The 22,870-nt window shown below is 41.9% G+C and overlaps 1 protein-coding gene across 1 annotated transcript in view; it reads right to left on the bottom strand.

Moving 5' to 3' along the window:
• Positions 1 to 22,615, bottom strand: part of LOC124613440 (WW domain-binding protein 11-like) — a 184,704-nt gene extending 162,089 nt beyond the window's left edge. The window contains exon 1 of the mRNA XM_047142141.1: positions 22,527 to 22,615. The gene's annotated coding sequence lies outside the window, so the exon portion shown is untranslated. The remainder of the gene's footprint in view (positions 1 to 22,526) is intronic.
• Positions 22,616 to 22,870: the final 255 nt, after the last annotated feature.

Raw genomic sequence — 22,870 nt, 5'->3', positions numbered from 1 at the left:
AGATCAACAATATATACACCTCGTGAGCAATGTGTCTTTCAACACAATACAGCATTGGGTATCACAAAATACTATCACACAACAGGGGAAATGTAAAGGTAAAATAGGGTAAAACGTACATTTTCTACACTATGTCCTAAAGTGATAAGGCCGTAATGGTATCGTCAAAACATATAAATATACTCAGCACAGCATCGTTACATAGATCTAAAATAACGTGTAGACTAGTCCACACAGTACACACAGTCATTTTTGCAACTGGCTACTTAAGTACAGTAGCTACCAGAAATATGTTTGCCTACATCCTACATAGATGTCGCTACTGTGGGCTTAGATGTAGTCATCATTTACGTAGGAAACATAATCTGTTAAAACGCATTAGGTCAAATACATGTAGCAGACTTTTAAATATTGATAACTATTATAGAAACCAATTGTCATACAGTAAAAGACGAATACAGTTACCCATATAAAACCATTAAGGACACACTGCTGACGACGTGTATATACCAGGTGATCAAAAAGTCAGTATAAATTTGAAAACTGAATATATCACGGAATAATGTAGATAGAGAGGTACAAATTGACACACATGCTTGGAATGACATGGGGTTTTATTAGAACCAAAAAAAAAAAAAACAAAAGTTCAAAAAATGTCCGACAGATGGCGCTTCATCTGATCAGGACAGCAATAATTAGCATAACAAAGTAAGACAAAGCAAAGATGATGTTCTTTACAGGAAATGCTCAATATGCCCACCATCATTCCTCAACAATAGCTGTAGTCGAGTAATAATGTTGTGAACAGCACTGTAAGCATGTCCAGAGTTATGGTGAGGCATTGGCGTCGGATGTTGTCTTTCAGCATCTCTAGAGATGTCGGTCGATCACGACACACTTGCAACTTCAGGTAATCCCAAAGCCAATAATCGCACGGACTGACATCTGGGGACCTGGGAGGCCAAGCATGACGAAAGTGGAGACTGCACACACGATCATCACCAAACGACGCACGCGGGAGATCTTTCACGCGTCTAGTAATATGGGTTGGTTCTAATAAAACCCCATGTCATTCAAAGCATGTGTGTCAATTTTTATCTCTCTATCTACATTATTCCGTGGTTTATTAAGTTTTCAAATTTATACTGACTTTTTGATCACCCGGTATTTTTATTTTGTAGATCTGAGGATGGTCATTACTGACTGAAACCGGTCATCATCAAAAGAATTGATATTGTGATGAAAGACTGGAATATAAAACATTTGACAGTATTGGATCACTGTTCACATACGCGACTATGTTGCAGCTGGACAAACTGAATTCGTTCTTCCAAAAAAATTTTACACAACGGAATATCATAACACAGTCCCTCCTTTCAATAATCGTGATTGATTGTGGAAGAGAAAAGCAACTACAATCACTTAGTAGTCGAAAGACACCACGACCAGATGAGATATCTGTAAAATTCGACAAAGATTATGCGAAATAACTTGCTCTTCTAGCAACAGTTTATCGTAGATCGCTTGGGGAACGAAGTGTGCCTAGCGACTGGAAAAAAGGACAGCTCATTCCCGTTTTGAAGAAGGGCCATACGACAGCTGCTTATAATTATAGATCTATATAGCTGATGTCAATCTGTTGTAGAACTATGAAACATATATTACGATCAAAGATTTGTGACGTTTTTGGAGAACGAAAATACCCTCCATAAAAATCAACATGGATTCCGCAAACAGTGATCTTGTGAAATTCAGCTCACACTCTGCCTTCATGAGAACCATGCCGCTGCAGACAATGGCGCTGAGGCTGACGCCGTGTTGCTTGACTTCAGGAAGGTACTTGACAGCGTGCCGCACCACTGTTTAGAAAAAAAAAACAGCTTATCGAATATCGGAGATTTGAGACTGGATTCAAAATTCCATGCAGATAGAGCTCACCGCGTTACTCTTAACGGAAAACATCGACAGATTTAAAGGTTATTTCCTGAGTACCCTAAGGATCGTGATAAGACCGTTACCGTTTACAGTGCAGATAAACGATCTAGTAGAACGCGTTGGTTACCTACTCACAGATGATGCGGTAGTCGATAAGAAGTAGAAACGCCAGAAGACAGCATCGGTTTGCAGAATGACCTGCAGACGATTACTGAATGGTGCAGGCTCTGGCGTATGAGCCTAAACGAAAAAAAAAAAAAAAAAAAAAAAAGGGAACATGCTCCGCATACGCAGGAAAAGAATGTAACTAGTATACAACTACACTATTGATGAGAAATTGCTAGAGACAGTATCTACGGTAAAATATCTAAGAGTAACTATCCAGAGCGACCTTAAGTGGAGTGATCATACAAAACAAATAGAAGCAAAAGTAGATGCCAGACTGAGAATCATAGGAAGAATCTTAAGGAAATGTAATTCATCCACGAAGGAAGTGGCTTACAAGGTTATTGTTCGACCGATTCTTGAGTACTATTCATCAATATGGGATACTTACCAGGTAGGACATATATAAGAGAAAGAGAATATCCAAAGAAGAGTGGCGCGTTCCACACTGGATTGTTCAGTCGGCGCGAGGGCGTTACGGAGATGATCTACAAACGTCAGTGGCATACTTTACAAGAGAGGCGTGGTGCGTCACGGAGAGATTTATTACCGAAATTCCGAAGGAGTAAGTTCTGGGAAAAGTCGGGCAACATATTACTTCCACATAAGTGTCTGGTTTTCTTACAATACGATCATTCCAGTTAGGTCGGAGCAAATGGTCATTCCTAGGTACTTTAGATAGTTATCCTACTATTTGCAATGGCTTGTCGTCAATGGTATAATCGTACAGTGTTGTATTTATGAACAATACGTTACGTTAACTTACGTTCAGGATCAACTGCTGGTCCCTCTACCAATCATCGATCTTCTACAGGTCTTCCTGCAATTGGTCACTACCTTCTGAGGTTGATACCTTCACATGAACAACAGCACCATCTACTGACCACCTGATGGAGCTTCCGATGTTATGCAATAGACCATACGTATATACTCTTGAGCGGTGACATGACCATCATCAAGACCGCATTGATCCAGTGTTTAGAATTCGTGGAAACTAAAACGGTCCGACAGCGTGCTACCGTCGGCCATACATAATGGGCCATTAATGTTCATCATACTCCTATCACGTTCTTATACTTGTGACGACGCTAATCATGACGAAAAAAATTATTTTCTTCTACTAAGTTAAGGAGACAGGTCAATCTGATGATGATCGTAATGATCAAAACCGATAATTGACTTAAGTATAAAAATTGGCGACTGAAAACTTCTTTTGTTTCTACGAATTTTATATATATATATATATATATATATATATATATATATATGTATATATATATATATATATATATATAGAGAGAGAGAGAGAGAGAGAGAGAGAGAGAGTTCATTCCCAGAACTCTATAGATGTAGCAGTCAGGGCGAACAGGCTTGGATTGTGAGGTCATGTTACACGCATGGGAGAAGCAAGGTTGCCCAAGAGACTCATGGGTTCAGCAGTAGAGGGTAGGAGGAGTCGGGGTAGACCAAGGAGAAGGTACCTGGATTCGGTTAAGAATGATTTTGAAGTAATAGGCTTAACATCAGAAGAGGCACCAATGTTAGCACTGAATAGGGGATCATGGAGGAATTTTATAAGGGGGACTATGCTCCAGACTGAACGCTGAAAGGCATAATCAGTCTTGAAGGATGATGTATATATATATATATATATATATATATATATATATATATATGATCGTAATGATCAAAACCGGTAATTGATTTGATTATCAAAATTGGCGACTGAAAACTTCTTTTGTTTCTACGAATTATATATATATATATATATATATATATATATATATATATATATATATATATAATCTCAATCGCGAAGGTCCTGTCACTTTCTTGGGAGTATTGCTGACCTACCTTCACATCTGTTGATAGCCATTTTTCACCCGCTAAATACTCAAATGCGGTTGAAGCGTAAAATCACGAATATTGGTACAAAGTGCCCTTTGCCACGCACTAGACAGTAGCTTGTGGTGTGTACAGTTTTTGTAGATGGTCCTTGACCTAACCTCTGGCATCCCAGATCTAGAGTCTCGTCGTCATCACTAAATGAATAACATTCGGGAACTTCGAATGTGGCAGCTACGGAAGCATCGCTCATCTCCTGCCACAGTCGAGCAGTCGGCACTGCTACTGCACCAGAGACCCACTCTCTCCTCAAACTCATCTCCTCGCGGCACGAAAACAGGGGCGGCAACCTTGGGGCTGCCGAGTCGTTTCCACACGACGCATTCGGCCTTTCGGGAAAGCGGACTTCCATCTCAGTTCCTGGCGCAATCTGGCCACCCATCAAGGCCTGCGTTCCGTACGTCACATTCAGTAAACGCACGGGTCGCACGAAGAGAAAGTCATTTATCGCTGCCATCGCAGTGGGCGAACCACGAGATCTCCACCGACGCCTTTCGAGGAAAAGCGATAGCTCGGCACGGGACTTTGGTCTTCCGTCTTTAAAGTGCCTTCGTTTCTGATCGAACTACCAGGCGATTTGGCTGATGGATGAATCTGTAAAGTTCTTCATTGGATCCAAGAGATAATTAAAGATATAGAGACAACCTAATGGAAGGCGAATTCATGGACATCGTGATGGAGCAGCATCAGTGAGTTTCACTGAGAACTGTAATGCATGAAAAGATCTATAAGACGCATTTATTGTTCGTAATGCGGGACCACAGTCATAATGTATTTCTTTAAAGTCAGTACCGCCATTAGACTGTTGTTTATTTACAGTGTTACATTTACATTTACACAATCGTTATTTCAGCTTCAAAGCGCCTTTATCAAGTGTTTTAAGTGTTATAAATTACCGAAGTTGGCATACTGTCGTATTAAAATACACGACAGCACGCCATCTTTGGCAATTTATAACACTTGAAACATTTGATACTGGCATTTTGAAGCCGAAATCATGATTGTGTAAGTGTAAATTCAACACTGTAAATAAACAACCGTCAAACGGCGGTACTGACTTTAAAGGGTGAATGACGCTGCTACCAAAACTGTTGATCACTAACCCACTGATATTAAATGGCTGTCAGATAAGAAAGCTAAATTTGAAAAGAAACTAAAAGTTCCTTAAAAGAATTGTTGTTTAGAAACTTATATCTTATTCATTGCAAAAGCAGTATAGGGTACTTAATTGTGTTATTGAACTAAAAGGTGATTTCTGTTATTCAGACTCATCAGCAAAAGAAAACAATCTATTCAGTCAGTTGTTGGAAAACAATCGATTGATGCGGTTGTAGTTGAATTTTTAATTCATTCCCTTAAGCGAAAACGTGGCCGTGCGGTTCTAGGCACTACAGTCTGGAACCCAGCGACCGCTACGGTCGCAGATTCGAATCCTGCCTCGGGCATGGATGTGTGTGATGCCCTTAGGTTAGTTAGTTTTAATTAGTTCTAAGTTCTAGTCGACTGATGACCTCAGAAGTTAAGTCGCATAGTGCTCAGAGCCATTTGAACCATTTTTTTAACCTTAAGCGAAAACAATATATGTGAATTATCTAATTAAACAAATCGATTCAATTGGTTGTAGTTTCGCTTATCTGTTGCATTATCACTCATTCATTTCTTTCGAGTGAAATGAGTTTTTGGGAACAATCTAGTGAAAAGAATCGATACAGGTCGTTGACTCGATTATTCATTCTTTCTTCTCAAGTGAAACCAGTCTGTAGTATTTACGTCAGTTATGAGGCTCAGAAATAATTTTTTTTATGCAGCTCTCCTTGAAATATGTTATTTGTCTCTAAAAGAAGTTGTCTCACATTAAGTGAAACCACTCATAACCGGAGAATGAGTGAACAACATTCATATAGTTAAGAGGGCCTCAGAGACCTGTTTCATTCCAATGAAAAAACCGATTGAACGAAAAAGTTACAATCGACTGCCCTACTTTTTATTAGAACAGTTGGTTGTCCCATCACTGAAAGGTGCACTTGATGACTATCAAGTTGTGTGTCGTTTATGGAGAGCAGCAGCAGCCATCTGACCTACCGTTGGAGGAAGATCTGCTCTTAACTTCTTCTCCTACACGCAGAAATGCTACTGATTTATGTTACCTAATGTCGCCTTCGCACCTTCCACTAGGTAGTCGCATAGGTCTGTTCTTATGCCTTAAAATTGACCCGAGAGCTCTCTTGGTCAATATAGAATCCATTCGCTTGATTGTAAGTCTTGCCTGTTTCAATTTGATTTCCGTTACAGTCTCACAGTTATGTCACCTACTCCAGTCTGTTAGCTGCTCCGTCTCTTCGTATTCCTGCCTCTCCTAATTCCAAAGACACATCTTCCCATTGGTCGTTGAGTACCTTCACTTTTTAAATGGTTTTTGCACTAAAAACCGTTCCTTACTAGTGGCATACAATAGTGATAACACTATCAACGACTTTGTTCTAGGCAAACACAAACTCTTACCTTTCAGCTCTTTGGTAATTATCTTATTTTTCCTGTCACTTGCAACAAACGTCCCACATTGTCTTCAAAGACAGAATCTAAAACCTTGTGGCTTCTACTTCTTCGAGTATATGGCTACGATCTACAGGTGCACGAGGAGGAATATTCAGTACTGAAGGATATGGCAGGAAAGGTGTTTGAAAACAAAGGGCCTAGTAAACATGGGCTGTAAAATACATACCGTAAGAGCTATGCTCTCTTCTCCATCTTCGATACTGTGAAACAAATCTCTTGTGCTGCAAGCTCTTTGCCTTCCATATTTTGAGAGAAGGTAGCAAGGACCAAAACATGAAAACGTTGTACAGTAAATAAGGGCTGCATAATGCATACCTCAACAGTTACACTTCTTGAGTGGAAGACAAATGTCTCACAATAGGCAAGATGAATAAGTACCGGGTGATCAAAAAGTCAGTATAAATTTGAAAACTGAATAAATCACGGAATAATGTAGATAGAGAGGTACAAATTGACACACATGCTTGGAATGACATGCGGTTTTATTAGAACCAAAAAAATACAAATTTCAAAAAAAATGTCCGACAGATAGTGCTTCATCTGATTAGAGTAGCAATAATTAGCATAACAAAGTAAGACAAAGCAAAGATGATGTTCTTTGCAGTAAATGCTCAATATTTCCACCATCATTCCTCAACAATAGCTGTAGTCGAGGAATAATGCTGTGAACAGCACTGTAAAGCATGTCCGTAGTTATGGTGAGGCATTGGCGTCGGATGTTGTCTTTCAGCATCCCTAGAGATGTCGGTCGATCACGATACACTTGCGACCTCAGGTAACCCCAAAGCCAATAACCGCACGGACCGAGGTCTGAGGACCTGGGAGGTCAAGCATGACGAAAGTGGCGGCTGAGCACACAATCATCACCAAACGACGCGCGCAAGAGATCTTTCACACGTCTAGCAATACTTTGTTTTTTGTTTTGGTTTTAATAAAACCCCATGTCATTCCAAGCATGTGTGTCAATTTTTACCTCTCTATCAACATTATTCCGTGATTTATTAAGTTTTCAAATTTATACTGACTTTTTGATCACCCGGTATATATTTTACAGCTCATGTTTACGGAACATTTTTTCCTTGTTTTGACCGATCCTACCTCCTCCCAAAATATGGAAAGCAAAGAACTTGCAGTAAAACAGACTTGTTTCACAGTATCGAACATGAAGATGTCCTGATAACTCGTAACGAACGCATTTTAGAGCCCATGCTTATAAGAATTTATTGCTTCGAATGACCGTTCCTGTCATATCTCTGAATACTGACGATTCGTGCTGGGACACCCTGTATAGAGCAGCGAAACAAGGACATCTATGGCGAAAATAGATCAAAAACTAAAAGCTGCATAGCAGTGGAAAGATGCATCATGGAAATTACTAGAACTGACAGTAAAATAAATAAATCCGAGCAGATGGAAGATGTAATTATGACTGCAAAGGTAATTGAAGCGGCTGGGAAATGTAGGCAGTCGACTGCATAGTAGATGGGCCAAAGAATATCTTTGCTGAAACCCGCCTGGCTAGCCGCGCGTTCTAACGCGCGGCTTCCCGAGCGAGAAGGCGTGCCGATCCCCGACACGAATCCGCCCGGCGGATTAGCGTCGAGGTCTGGTGAGCTGGCCACCCTGTGGATGGTTTCTAAGGCTGTTTTCTATCTGCCTCGACGAATGCGTGCTGGATCCCCTTATTCTGCCTGTTACACTATGTCGGCGATTGCTGCGCAAACATTTTACTCTACCACGCAAACATTTGGGGTTACACTCGTCTGGTCTGAGACGTTCCCCGAGGGGTTCGCAGGGTTCAGTGTGGGGCGGCAGTGGGGTGGGTGGACTGCTGTGGCCTGTTGTGGGGTTGTGAACCACTAAGGGCTACGGCGGGACGAAACCATTCCGTCGTTTCAAGGTCCCCAGTTCAATACAAATACACAATCTTTGCTGAATTCTAAGAAATAAGAGAGTAGCTAAACGAAGGTGGATCCATAACATTAGAAAAATCACAATGAATTTTCATTCTGCAGTGAAGTGTGCGCTGACAAGAACTTAAAAAGCTTACTTGGGCCTTGTAACAAGGATACTTACGTTGCTGGAAGATGTCGTCGGTTAAGACTTTAAGCAAAATGGAATGCAGCTGGTCCGCAGTAAATTTGACCTACTCCACAGCTGTTACGGTGCCTTCGACTACTAACACATGTCCCTTGGAAGTTTAACGCCGCTTCCACCAGTCCCTGTTCGTGGCACGGTGCATGTTTCGAACAGCCGCTCGCTTGGATGACTACGAATCCGGACACTACTACCGAACTAGTGTAACAAGAAACTTGGCACATTCTCACTGACCGACGTGATCCCGTGAACGATGATCCCATGAACACTAGAATCGTAACTGATGATGTCGTTTGCTCAACAACATGGGAATGCATAGGGGTCGTCTGCTGCGGACCTCCTCCCTCCACCCCCTCCCCCCCCCCCCCCCCCCACCAAATGTTGAACAGTGGGCACTGAACGGTGTGCTCCTGAACACTTTTGCCTTCAGTAGCATTGCAGTCTGTCGTCAAATCTGCCACAGACAGCCGCCTATCGTAATTTACAGAGCGGCCAAGCCTCTGACTTCCACGTTCTGCGATGAGGCGTCACCGTCCAACATCTTTTCGCCCACTAGTGACTTCAGAGTCCTTCCAACAGTTTCCATAGATGTTCACGACAGTGGAACGCAAACAGTCGTCCAGTTTAGTCATTTCCGGTAAGTTCGACGACAGGCACCGGTTCATAATAATCTGCCCTTTGTCAAAATCGCGTATGTCAGAGGGTTTCCAAACTTATAATCCATATCATCAATGCAATGATTACCCATTTGTTTCTCTTGCACTTATATGCTTTCCCTATCGCGTCACATCCCTGCAGCGCTCCCAGATTGCATTCAGTCTGGCTGCTGGCAACGGTCGTATTATCGTGGCTCGTCAGTGTACTCCACTAATCAGTTTTTCTTCGGCTGCTGAGCAACTTCCCTCTTTCCTTGCTCTTTATTTATCCATCGTTGTATCGCATATGCATATTTTTTATAATGCACAACTTACATTAATGATCTAGCAAGTCATAACAATGTGATATTGCGAAGTGAAACTAGCCGAACAAGAAGGAAACTAATTACATACAGCGTAGATACTCCGAGTATGTACATTTACGTATTTCGTTCGGGTGGAATACTTTCGGCAGCACATTCTGATAATTATGAGGGTTTGGATGGAAAATGCCTCACATTTACACATACTTTGGAACAGTGAAGGCTGAATCTCAAAAAAATGGCTCTGAGCACTATGGAACTTAACATCTGAAGTCATCAGTCCCCTAGAATTTAGAACTACTTAAACCTGACTAACCTAAGGACATCACACACATCCATCCTCAAGGCAGAATTCGAACCTGCGACGTAGCGGTCGTGCGGTTCCAGACTAAAGCGCCTAGAACCGCTCGGCCACAGTGGCCGGCGGCTGAATCTCACATTCATAGAAGATTTAGTACATGAAAAAGGGTCTCACATAAGATTCAACATTTGCCGCGATTCGTAATAGTTAAAAATGATAGATAAAAACCTGAACGAGATACCTGTTTGCATAAGCTTGTTTTGTGGCCGCTTAGCACGTGGGGTCAGTTTCAGTTTCGGTGATGAAGGAATGTCCTAAAATTTTCGAGAAAATTTTCTGCACTTTCGTAATATGCCACAATACATTGTTGATGATGATACTGATGTCGAAACTAAATAAAAGTATCACTATCAACATTTTATTGGTTCGGACGTAGTGTCTTCACATTATCTACTCCTCGAGAAAAGTACGAAGAGGTTTGTTAAAACTAACAGTCCTCTTCGTACTTTTCTCGAGGAGTAGACAAAGTGAAGACACTACGTTCGAATCAGTCCTTCGCTTCTCAGTCGCAGCCGTAAACGATACGAGAGGTGCAACCTATATAACCGCGCAAATAACGACATAATTACTTCACATTACCATAAATCTATAAACATATTCTACGCAAAGCATTAAGAATTCTGTATGATTATGAGAGCTTATATTACCGTGCAGCAACATAATTTAACTCTTTCGATCATCTGAGTCACTAACACAGAAAAGAAACGTTACAGTTCAGGAGCTACCACCAACTTTAAATACCACGTTCTTCGTGTTTTGAGGAACGTCTCATGACATGCAAATAGAAGCAATGGTGCTGTGCATCCCTTTTTTTATATAAATAATGTCACAGGGCAGAGACACAGGTTGAAAAAATAAACATACGAAGGTTTATATGATTCTGAATGCTATTGTTCCCAAGTTGATTCCGCATTAAAAACGCTAGATTGGTGTTTATATGATTGTGCATGCTGTTGTTTATATGCTGATTCCGCATTAAAAAGGCTAGATTGGTGTTGGCCAGGAGGTGAATTCGACGGTGACTCAGCTAAATGAAAAAAAGTGTTTAGCAACATTTTCCACATAAAAACAAGTAAATCATTCACCGCATCTAATTCACCACATCCAGTAACAATTCTACCTTCGTAAGGCACTTTTGTCCAGTTAGCAACAACCATCGTTGCTCGCTGTCATGAAACTGTCCCTTCCTGTGTTAATGCCACGTAGCTGATCCGTCACCTCCGCTGATTAGCATTACTGGAACGTGAATAAGGCGTACTTTCCCTGGAGCGGTGCGACCTTGAGGACTGCCGGTGACTCCACGCGGATTCAGCTGCCCGCTTTACCGACCGTCAGCTGAGGCAAGGAAGGCGCATCGCCGGGAAATAACGAAGTGACGTAACGGGAAGGCCACTGCAGCAAAACGCATAGAGTTCTTCGAACCACTAAGAGTTTTCTTTAGCGATGGCCATTAAAACTCTTCTTACGAGAGTCGACCTCACCGTTTCAGAGAACTTGCCGGAGAAGACTCGTTTTTGTGTGGTATGCGATGACCACACGATACTTTTAGAACCTGAATGTAGATGGTATGGACCACGTCATACTTCTTAGTCATCGTTCGTTTCTACACGTGAGGTGAAGAGGCAATAATTAAATTATCCGCTACGGTCGCAGGTTCGAATCCTGCCTCGGGCATGGATGTTTGTGATGTCCTTAGGTTAGTTAGGTTTAACTAGTTCTAAGTTCTAGGGGACTAATGACCTCAGCAGTTGAGTCCCATAGTGCTCAGAGCCAATTAAATTATCTGTGCAGATGTAAGTGGACTTCCAAGTTCTCAAGGAGTCGTTACAAAGATTTCAAGTTATGCTGTGTAACATATTTGTTGTTCCTGCCCAAACCGACATAAAAAAGAAACTGCTAATAAAATATTTGCGGAATAGTTAGCAGTTAGCTGATTCACATTCTACTATAAATACTTTGTTCGCCAACATGTACCCTTGGATGGAACGCCCATGGAAAACGCGTATGAAAGCTAAAAGTAGGTTAGAGTGTTCAAGAAAATACTCCCCAATACGTAGGATATACTGAAGAATCACCTTCCATAAGGATGAAAATTCACGGGGTCAGCTCTTAGCACCTCCGTGAGGCTAAATCGTAACTAGTACCTTTACTGAGACATTTCTTGACAATTGCAGTCTGAAAAAAGTTTCATTCTGTACCAAGACAGGTGATATACCCACTGTTGTTTGATAAATATGGTGAAACCATGACACGAGGGAAGTAGATACCGTCAGATGTTTTTACATACCGTCCCTCTCAGATCAGAGCGCTATTGCTAAGAAAAAGAGAATAAATGATGTCCCTGTTTCAAGACAATCTCCTTCGTTCACACTAGCGTTCCGTTCACGTGACAGACTTGTTGACAAGTATCGTTTCGGAGATTCTTGTCAAACCACTATCGGCCTGATCACCTATCATAACACGTATTGAACGGAATCCCTGTATAGAGCGTTTGGATCGAAACCACATCTCAAATGTAAAAGAGCCGTACCTGAGTAACGCAACCACCTTTCTTTACCGCCAAACAAGACTGCAGTCGGAAAAGTGAAACGATGTCAAGTGACTCAGCTGAAGAGGGAGCATTTCGTGGCGACATACTTTCGTAATCACATGCAACCAGCCGTCATTACTTTCGCTAAGAGCCCACGGCACCTCTACATTGACAATGAAAAACACTGCCTTACTGCTTGCCGTTCCCTGTTGACGCTTCGGAGGTAACTATTAAAAGTTATTACGAACCAGTAAAAGACAATGACGGCCTTCCTCGGTGAATTTTGTTTGATGGGAATTAGGCAGTGGTTCGACGCACATACCCGTTTTGTATTACGGTGTCTTGCAGCCTTTACGATGTTAATGAATGACATTATATATACAGGGTGTTTCAGTTGTTACGGTCGATATTTAGGGATATAGTAGGAATGATCATTCGAAACAAAAAAGTCAAGTAAACTTGTGCTCTAAAATGCATATCTTAAGAGCTATGAGCACTTGTTCATCTTCGCTGCTTTAAAACACAACGCTTCTAATGAACAAATGCTCATAACTTTCAAGGTATGCATTTTAGAGCACATGTTTACTGGATATTTTTTCTTGATGGGGTCCATATTAAAACTTCCCAAAATATGCAAAGCAAAGAGCTTCCAGTAGAAGAGATTTGTTTCACAGTATCGAAGATCAAGAACTGCTCATAGGTCTTAAGGTATGGGTTTCAAGCCCATGTTTAATCGACTTTTTGTTTCGAATGATCATTTCTGTTATATCCCTGAATTTTGACCATCACTTCTGAAACATTCTATATGAATATATGTGGTGCTCTCGTGCTCTAAAACTATTCGTTAAAAATAATAAAGATGGTACAGACATCAAAACAAATATATTTAGTTATGGTACATACAGTTCCCTACGGTAGTTACCGGTGCTAGGAACGATTTACACAGAAGGTAGTTTAGCATGCTCCTTACAGCAGTGGCATTAACAGGAACTGCAGGCCATTGGCCCGTATGGACGCAGTAAATCGTCGTTTCGTGTCCGTTCGAAGATTCCTGGCATGTCCGCAAATGGTACCAGCAGTGACGGCGATTCTGTTTCCACAACGGTTTCATACACCAGCCGCTTCATATGCCCCCAGATCACCGTGAAAGATGACTTCCGACGTATGGCGCAAAACGTCAAAGTAAATTATTAGCTACGCGGTAGCTATGTGGTATCTATGGATATAGCTTCAGTATTATCGTTAATATACAACAGTATGAAAGAGCAGACAATTGAAGAACTGCTTGTATCTTTTAAAGAACGCCAATAAGGAAAACAATTCAAAACAGTAATTCTGGTTTGTACATTATTGTTAACCGCCCTTTCTTTAAAGCAGAGCTGTTCAGAATCAAGCCATCAAGGCAACCAATGACTACAGATCCAAGCTGTGGGAATGTCTCACATCTTCAGTGGCTGCAGCAATCCTGGCAATCGCTTATATAAGTACATTGTGTAACGTATAGCGCGCTGCGCTTCTTATGCGCCACCACAAGAACAAGGTATTGTGGAACGAGCAGTACCACAAGCAGTCTTTTACTAAAAACTGCACAGACTCATGTAAACTAGTAACGCAAGTGGTATAGAAAATGAAGAATTTTATGTTTGTTGTTGAATTTAGGTGTATGTTTTACTAGTAACAAGAGTAGTGTGGAAGATACGTAAGATATTTTATTTATTTTTATTTTTTATTATTAAATTATATCCTTTCACGTTATTTCCATGGAGATTGGGCGAACTATATGTGGAACATTGAATTAATTAACTACTTAACAGACCTAACAGTTACTTAATAATGGGCAACCAGAGGCATAGGTTTGTGGCAGCAAAAATCTCAGCCTACATGCAGCAAATGTACGCCATTAGCATTGGATTCGGCACATATTGTGACGGATTTAATTAAATACCTGCAATATGTATAGCAACAGTTTCATTCCGTGGAATTCCACGGAATGTGCACAAACTGAGTTTTTCTATTTCTACTTTTCCATATATATGCCTAACGAGCAAATGCCCAGAGTAGATACTAACAGGCGGTCCCTTTCCTATTACATCAGCAATGGAGAAAATGAGAAGCATAATGTGTCTCCGTATATACTGTAATCTTGCTGGTAAATGATAACTTGAGGCTACGAGAACGGCTTTATCAGATTCCAAGCAGCCTTGTCGCTACGATTCTCAGACGAAATAAAATATTTAGGTTTTTCATAAATAACTGCAATCAGTCGCCTTTTGTGACGCTTCAGTTTTTATTTGTCATGACCGTTTTCGAATCGCCTAGCGACTCATTGTTAATGAATCTTTGGAGCGTTGTAGGTATCCTGTAGGGTTATTAGCAACCATGGGTTTATCATGGTGAGCACATTACTCTCGAAAACATAATTTACGTTTTCCAGTTACGTTAAATCTGTAGCACCACATAAGCTATGGCACAGACAGCAACTCCCATGTGCTTGACTGAATGTAAACAAATCAAAAATGTTTCTCTTTAATATGAAATCTTATGATATTCATTATGGATGTATTATTACAGCACAATTATTTTTCTTTTTACAACTGATGATCTCGTCTTCGTGCTACAAGATGCAAGCAAGAAATGTATACTGCAATAATAGGATATCAAGAGGCAGTTACAAAGCCACAGCGGCTGCTACGGTCGCAGGTTCGAATCCTGCCGAGGGCATGGATGTGTGTGACGTCCTTAGGTTAGTTAGGTAAGTTGAGGAGACAGATGACTTCAGATGTTAATTTCCATAGTGCTCAGAGCCATTTGAACCATTTTTTACAAAGCCACAACGATTTCATGTGGCCCCATTTGCGCTCACAGAGAGACTCCATAACCATATGGAACTCATAAATTAGAGTCGTAGGCGAGAGTAAAGTGTAACGCAGTCTGCGTAACCAGGACGTATGAATACTATTGTTTGATTACTCTATCTGTGATCGAACACTGCGAGATACCTGGAAGTATGCTTCCAGAGAAATTTAAGATTGAACGACCGTATAAAACTAGTTGCAGAAAGGCAATTGGCAGAATCATAAGAAGAATCTAAAGAAATGTAATGCAACTGTGAATCAGGTAGCTTACAAAATCATCGTCCCAAAGATTCCTACGTATTCCTAGACGTCCTAGAGCCTTTACCACGTAGGATACGTTGAAGAGGTAGCACAGAACCGGAGAAGAGATACCCGTCTCGCACGGATTCGTTTAATCAGTCGCAAAGCACTGCAAGATATAATCCAGAGACAGGCGCTAAAACAGATGTGTTCTGTATCTCCGTAAGGCTTATTGTTCACTTTGCATGAGTACAAGTTTCAAGATGAGTGAAGCATTACTTCCTACTCTGCCTGATGAATCAATCATTATTTCCTCTCAAATACACTGCCTGAGAGAAATAGGGAAGCACCCAAAAAACACAGTCGGATATCATTGTAACTTCGTACGTTTATATACCATCGGCGAGTATGTAAATGATTATAGAGTTGCAATTCTCTGTGACAGGTAAAACAGCCACCAGCGTTGTTCGCGTTTAATGTTGTTACCGGTCCTGACAGGGTACACAAACTACGTGAACAATGCCATATTTTGAGTGACCACTGTGAAGCACAGGGAGATGCCGTATACTTGTGTGAGAGGGTGTTAGCACAGTTTGAAAGGGAACTCCATTTGGCCGGCTGGTCGAGTCGTACAATATCCAGATTTATTGGGGATTCAGAAGTGACAGTGACCCATGTTGCTTTGCATGAAAACATGGATTTCGTCAACATTCCGGTCAACTATGTCTGCTACCACAAGTTAGGGTCACCGTATCGTGCCCCAAGCACATCGCAATCCCTTCACATCTGCGCCCGCCATCAAAGAACAATTAATGGTCTCCAAAACTGTGCATCACCCCGCACCATCATTGTTGAAGATGGGTACATCGAATTTCTGTCCAGGAGGGACTGAATCGAATTGAGGAAAAATGTATGGCACAGTATCACTATAACTTTAATTGTACTGTGCCATACATTTTTACACATCCTAGGACACAAAGACACTGAAAGACCTAAGTCGAAACAAGGCCACGGGTGTAGACAACATTCTATTAGAACTGCTGACACCTTGGGAGAGCCAGTCCTGACGAAACTCTACCATCTGGTGAACAAGATGTATGCGACAGGCGAAATTCCCTCAAACTTCAAGAAGAATATAATAATTCCAATCCCAAAGAAAGCAGGTGTTGACAGATGTGAAAATTACCGAACTATCAGTTTAATAAGCCACAGCTGCAAAATACTAACGTGAATTCTTTACACACGAATGGAAAAACTGGTAGAAGCCGACCTCGGGGAAGATCAGTTTGGATTCCGTAGAAATGTTGGAACACGTGAGACAATACTGACCCTACGACTTATCTTAGAAGAAAGCTTAAGGAAAGGCAAACCTACGTTTCTAGCATTTGTAGACTTAGAGAAAGCTTTTGACAACGTTGACTGGAATACTCTCTTTCAAATTCTGAAGGCGGCAGAGGTAAAGTACAGGGAGCGAAAGGCTATTTACAATTTGTACAGAAAGCAGATGGCAGTTATAAGAGTCGAGGGACATGAAAGGGAAGCAGTAGTTGGGAAGGGAGTGAGACAGGGGTGTAGCCTCTCCCCGATGCTATTCAATCTGTATATTGAGCAAGCAGTAAAGGAAACAAAAGAAAAATTCGGAGTAGGTATTAAAATCCATGGAGAAGAAATAAAAACTTTGAGGTTCGCCGATGACATTGTAATTCTGTCGGAGACAGCAAAGGACTTGGAAGATCAGTTGAACGGAATGGACAGTGTCTTGAAAGGAGGGTATAAGATGAACATCAACAAAAGCAAAACGAGGATAATGGAATGTAGTCGAATTAAGTCGGGTTATGCTGCGGGAATTAGATTAGGAAATGAGACACTTAAAGTAGTAAAGGAGTTTTGCTATTTGGGGAGCAAAGTAAATGATGATGGTCGAAGTAGAGAGGATATAAAATGTAGACTGGCAATGGCAAGGAAAGCGTTTCTGAAGAAGAGAAATTTGTTAACATTGAGGATTGATTTAAGCGTCAGGAAGTCGTTTCTGAAAGCATTTGTATGGAGTGTAGCCATGTATGGAAGTGAAACATGGACGATAAATAGTTTAGACAAGAAGAGAATAGAAGCTTTTGAAATGTGGTGCTACAGAAGAATGCTGAAGATTAGATGGGTAGATCACATAACTAATGAGGAGGTATTGAACAGAATTGGGAAGAAGAGGAGTTTGTGGCACAACTTGACTAGAAGACAGGATCGGTTGGTAGGACATGTTCCGAAGCATCAAGGGATCACCAATTTAGTACTGTATGTCAGCATGGAGGGTAAAAATCGTAGAGGGAGATCAAGAGATGAATACACTAAGCGGATTCAGAAGGATGTAGACTGCAGTAGATACTGGGAGATGAAGAGGCTTGCACAGGATAGAGTAGCATGGAGAGCTGCATCAAACCAGTCTCATGACTGAAGACCACAACAAGAACAGGACACAAAGGCAGTTTGGCAATGGATGCAAGTGTGCAGGGCCAGTTTAAGGACCAAGCAACACGAGTGTCCGCTCGGGGCGACAAGCTTAGAGGGGAGCCAGAGGCACCTCTAGTGCAAAATTTTATGATAATCAGTAATAAAAATAACCCATTTTCACGCTCAGATTAGATTTTTTTAAAGTTCTCATTAAGAGCTCAGTGATCGGGAACAAATATATGAAGAAGGGAGGGAGAGAAGGGACGCCTAATTATATGACGCTTGTGTGGAAACATGGAGGGATGGGTACCAAATGATACTTCACTTGTGTAAAAAAAAAATGTTTCCGAATCGGCCCTGGAAGTGTGTAGGTAAAAATTGTGCAGGGGTCCTAGGAATGAATGCAGCAATCAAGTTCAAAGGTCAGTAGATTGCAGAGGATGGACTAGAGTGAAGGACTGCTTCAAAACAATCTTAAGGTAGACTACAACAAAATAATTTCAAAAAATTGGCCAGGTGCTAACAGGACTCGCGTAATGTGGGTTCCGTGCAAACCCAATCATTCACATAGACAGTACATTCACTCCGGGAATCGAAAATCTCGACCATTTTTGCCTGTTATGGACACTGATACCGGCAAGATATTGGTTCCAGGGTTACTAAGATTGTCGAGAATGTTCTAATTGCACTAATAAAAATGTGACATAAAGTCATGCAGGAAACAGGCGACCGTTAATATATCAGTAGTTCTGCAATCAAGCTGACTGGGTCGCAGTGGTAAAAGTAAGACATCACGCAAGGAAAGAGTTCATATGACGCATTCCGAAATTTATCCATCATCTGATATCCAGAAGCGATTGCTGCACATAGATAAGGCGTTTTACGTACGAGTTGAAACGCCATATCTGGGCATCAATCGTTCCTGGATATCTGATGATGGATAAATTCCGAAACGCGTCATATAACCAATAAATTCATTTCTTGCCTGATGTTTCACTTTTATCACTGCGCCACAGTCAGCCTAAATGCAGAACTACTGGTTGTTTTAATTTCTAGTTTGTCGTTGGATGGCAAATGACAAACGAAAAATTTTTTTCGTGTGATATAATTAAAAATTAACAATTTTAGGTTTTTTTCCTTTACTTGTACTGCTAAGCTTTGCTTCCCGCCAAACTTCATGACTCTAGGACAACGAGAAGTACCCCAAAGGTTACTGATGAATGAGTGTCCGATTATCAAAATTTGTGGCATAAATAGGCACATGTTTTGATTGTATTGAATTAGAACCTTAACTTTTCTACAACACCAAAGTACCATTGACCTAACTATGTGACATAAATTTCAACTTCGTACGTTCCTGAGAAAAAAGGGTCTCAACAGACGAACAGACAGAAAGACAATCTGACAACAAATATGAAAAATAATTTTTCTCTTGTGGTATAATTAGAGTTTTCGTATTATTCCTAATGGTTATACGGCGAAACTTTGCTTCTTGCCAAATTTCATGAGTTTAGGTCAACTGGTAGCACCCTACAAGTTTTGACGAATGAGTTTTCGAGTATCAAGATATGTAACATAAATAGCCATATTTTTTGATTGCGTTGATCTAGAAACTTAATTTTTCTATGTCACCAAAGGATCGTAGACGTCAGTATGTGACATAAATTTCTACTTGATATGCCTACCCGTTAGGGAGAAAAAGGGAGCTTGACAGATGGACGGACAAACAGGCAATTTGACAACAAATGACAAAAATTTTTTTCGTGTGACGGAATTAAAAATCAACAATATTCAGATATTTTCCTTCGGATACACTATGAAATCTTTCTTCTTGTCAAATTTTATGATTCTAGGTCAGCGGGAAGTACCCTAAAGGTTTTGATATGTGAGTTTTCGAGTATCAAAATTCTGCCTTGAATCGCTGTATCTTTTGACTGCGTCGACTTAGAAGATTCAATTCTGTCCAACGCCCAGGGACTAGATATTAATATGTTAGATAAACTCTTAACTTGATACAGCCACCTGTTCCTGAGCAAATGGGGTTTTAATAGACAGACAGGCCTAAAAGTGATGGTATAAGGGTTCGTTTGTACCGACTGAGGTACGGGAATCTCAAAATGTTCTCGACTTGGAACCGGAAGTGTGTGGGGTAAGAATTGTAGAGGGAGTTGTACGTATGAATACAGTGTGCGGGTTCAAATGGCTGTTGGGTTCTCGTAAGACACGAAGAGGCTTGCAGAAGAAGGACTAGAGTGGAGAACTGCACCAAACAGCTTTCATATTGAAGATCACAAGTAAACAGAATTTTAAAAAAAGATAAAATACGGAGAATGTCTGGATTACCAAGATGGAAAAATCGGTAATTTCCAAGAATGATTGCCTATCGAAGTCGCGGGGTCCAAACGATGCATATCGAACGTGCGATCGAATTCGATCATGCGACCCCGGTGGCGGGCGTTGTGATCGTCATTTTTATCTGTTTTCCGTTGTTCCCTTACTTGCTCTAAATTACATACCTCCGCGAATTATTTGTGAGTTGCTAGGGAAAGCCAGACGATTTATGTCGTTAGTGAGTGGGATGTCTGGTGTTATTGACGTTTCTTCTGCGGATTCTCTCACATGGAAGAATCTAATTCCATGTTTATGCAGCGTAGAAAATTGTTAGACTTTTTGTAGAAAATTTGGAGTATTACCGGATGAGAACTGTGTAGACTCTGGTGGTGCGAAATACGTAAAACTTCGTAAGAAAAGTTTCCACACTGGAATACCGTTGCAATTTCATTGCGGACAATGCGAAAAACGAACGGGTATCAGGAAGAATACACTTACATCTACATCTACATTTATACTCCGCAAGCCACCCAACGATGTGTGGCGGAGGGCACTTTACGTGCCACTGTCATTACCTCCCTTTCCTGTTCCAGTCGCGTATGGTCGCGGGAAAAACGACGGCCGGAAAGCCTCCGTGCGCGCTCGAATCTCTCTAATTTTACATTCGTGATCTTCTCGGGAGGTGTAAGTAGGGGGAAGCAATATATTCGATACCTCATCCAGAAACGCACCCTCTCGAAACCTGGACAGCAAGCTACACCGCGATGCAGAGCGCCTCTCTTGCAGAGTCTGCCACTTGAGTTTGCTAAACATCTCCGTAACGCTATCACGCTTACCAAATAACCCTGTGACGAAACGGTCCGCTCTTCTCTGGATCTTCTCTATCTCCTCTGTCAACCCGACCTGGTACGGATCGCACACTGATGAGCAATACTCAAGTATAGGTCGAAAGAGTGTTTTGTAAGCCACCTCCTTTGTTGATGGACTACATTTTCTAAGGACTCTCCTAATGAATCTCAACCTGCAATCAGCCTTACCAACAATTAATTTTATATGATCATTCCACTTCAAATCGTTCCGCACGCATACTCCCAGATATTTTACAGAAGAAACTGCTACCAGTGTTCGTTCCGCTATCATATAATCATACAAAAAAAAATGGCTCTGAGCACTATGGGACTTAACATCTGAGGTCATCAGTCTCCCAGAACTTAGAACCACTGAAACCTAACTAACCTAAGGACATCACACACATCCATGCCCGAGGCAGGATTCGAACCTGCGACCGTAGCGGTCGCGCGGTTCCAGACTGAAGCGCCCAGAACCGCTCGGCCACACTGGCCAGCATAATCATACAATAAAGGATCCTTCTTTCTATGTATTCGCAATACATTACATTTGTCTATGTTGAGGGTCATTTGCCACTCCCTGCACCAAGTGCCTAACCGCTGCAGATCTTCCTGCATTTCGCTACAATTTTCTAATGCTGCAACTTCTCTGTATACTACAGCATCATCCGCGAAAAGCCGCACTCCCCTGTGGCACGCCAGAGGTTACTTTAACGTCTGTAGACGTCCCTCCATTGAGAACAACATGCTGTGTTCTGTTTGCTAAAAACTCTTCAATCCAGCCACACAGCTGGTTCGTCTCTTCCAAATTATCCATCCACACCACCTAATGGTCTTCCACATGACGACAACACCGACGACGAGTAAGGTAAGTCGACTCCTTTGCAATTACAAGTATTTTTGTCACTTTCTTCTTTTGTCGTTGCTGTAGTGACCAACGTAAACATACTTATAACGCCCGCCAGAGTCGACTGATCGATTTACGATCGCACGCTCGATATGTATCGTTTGGAGCTCGCGAGTTCGATAGACAATCATTCGTGGAAATTATCGACCTATAGATGAAAAAAATAAAGTAAACAGCTCAGTTTAACTCGTGAAGGCACACCGACAAACGAAAAAATGGTAATCGGAACACTCTGAACGTAGTATCCCAATTCAGACGGGATCGTGGTGGTAACACAGCCAGCTGATATCCAGATGACGGCCCGAGAGTCCAGAGAACACGAGGCAAGAAGCATGGCTCGTGATCCAGAGGCGCCGCGAGCCGCCAGTAGCGCAGCGGCCGAGTGTCGCGTACCTGCTGCCGGCGACTCGCTGGGCTGCGTGGTGGGCGTGCGCGCCTGCAGTCTGACCGCGCCGGCGACCGACCGACCGGAGAAACTGCAGCCGACTGCCGGCTGGCGGCTGGCGGCTGGCGGTGGCTGCTCGCTGGAGGCGCTAGCGGGTCACGGCCGCCGATGGTCATCCGCCTCCCCACCACCGCGGCCGCTACCACGCGGACACATTCCGGCGGGGCGACGCGCAAGTTCACCGCGTTGCGTCACGGCGGGTGACCGCGGAGGTGCGACGGGGCGTCGGGAATTTAAAGGAGCACCAGCCTCGCCGTGCGACGGCCCCCGCTAACGGGGTCCTAATAGCCCG

This window comes from Schistocerca americana, chromosome 4, assembly GCF_021461395.2.
Source record: "Schistocerca americana isolate TAMUIC-IGC-003095 chromosome 4, iqSchAmer2.1, whole genome shotgun sequence".
In the NCBI taxonomy this organism is placed as follows: Eukaryota; Metazoa; Arthropoda; class Insecta; order Orthoptera; family Acrididae; genus Schistocerca; species Schistocerca americana.
The sequence above is the reverse complement of the archived record's forward strand: the minus strand, read 5'-3'. Positions and strand labels throughout refer to the sequence as shown.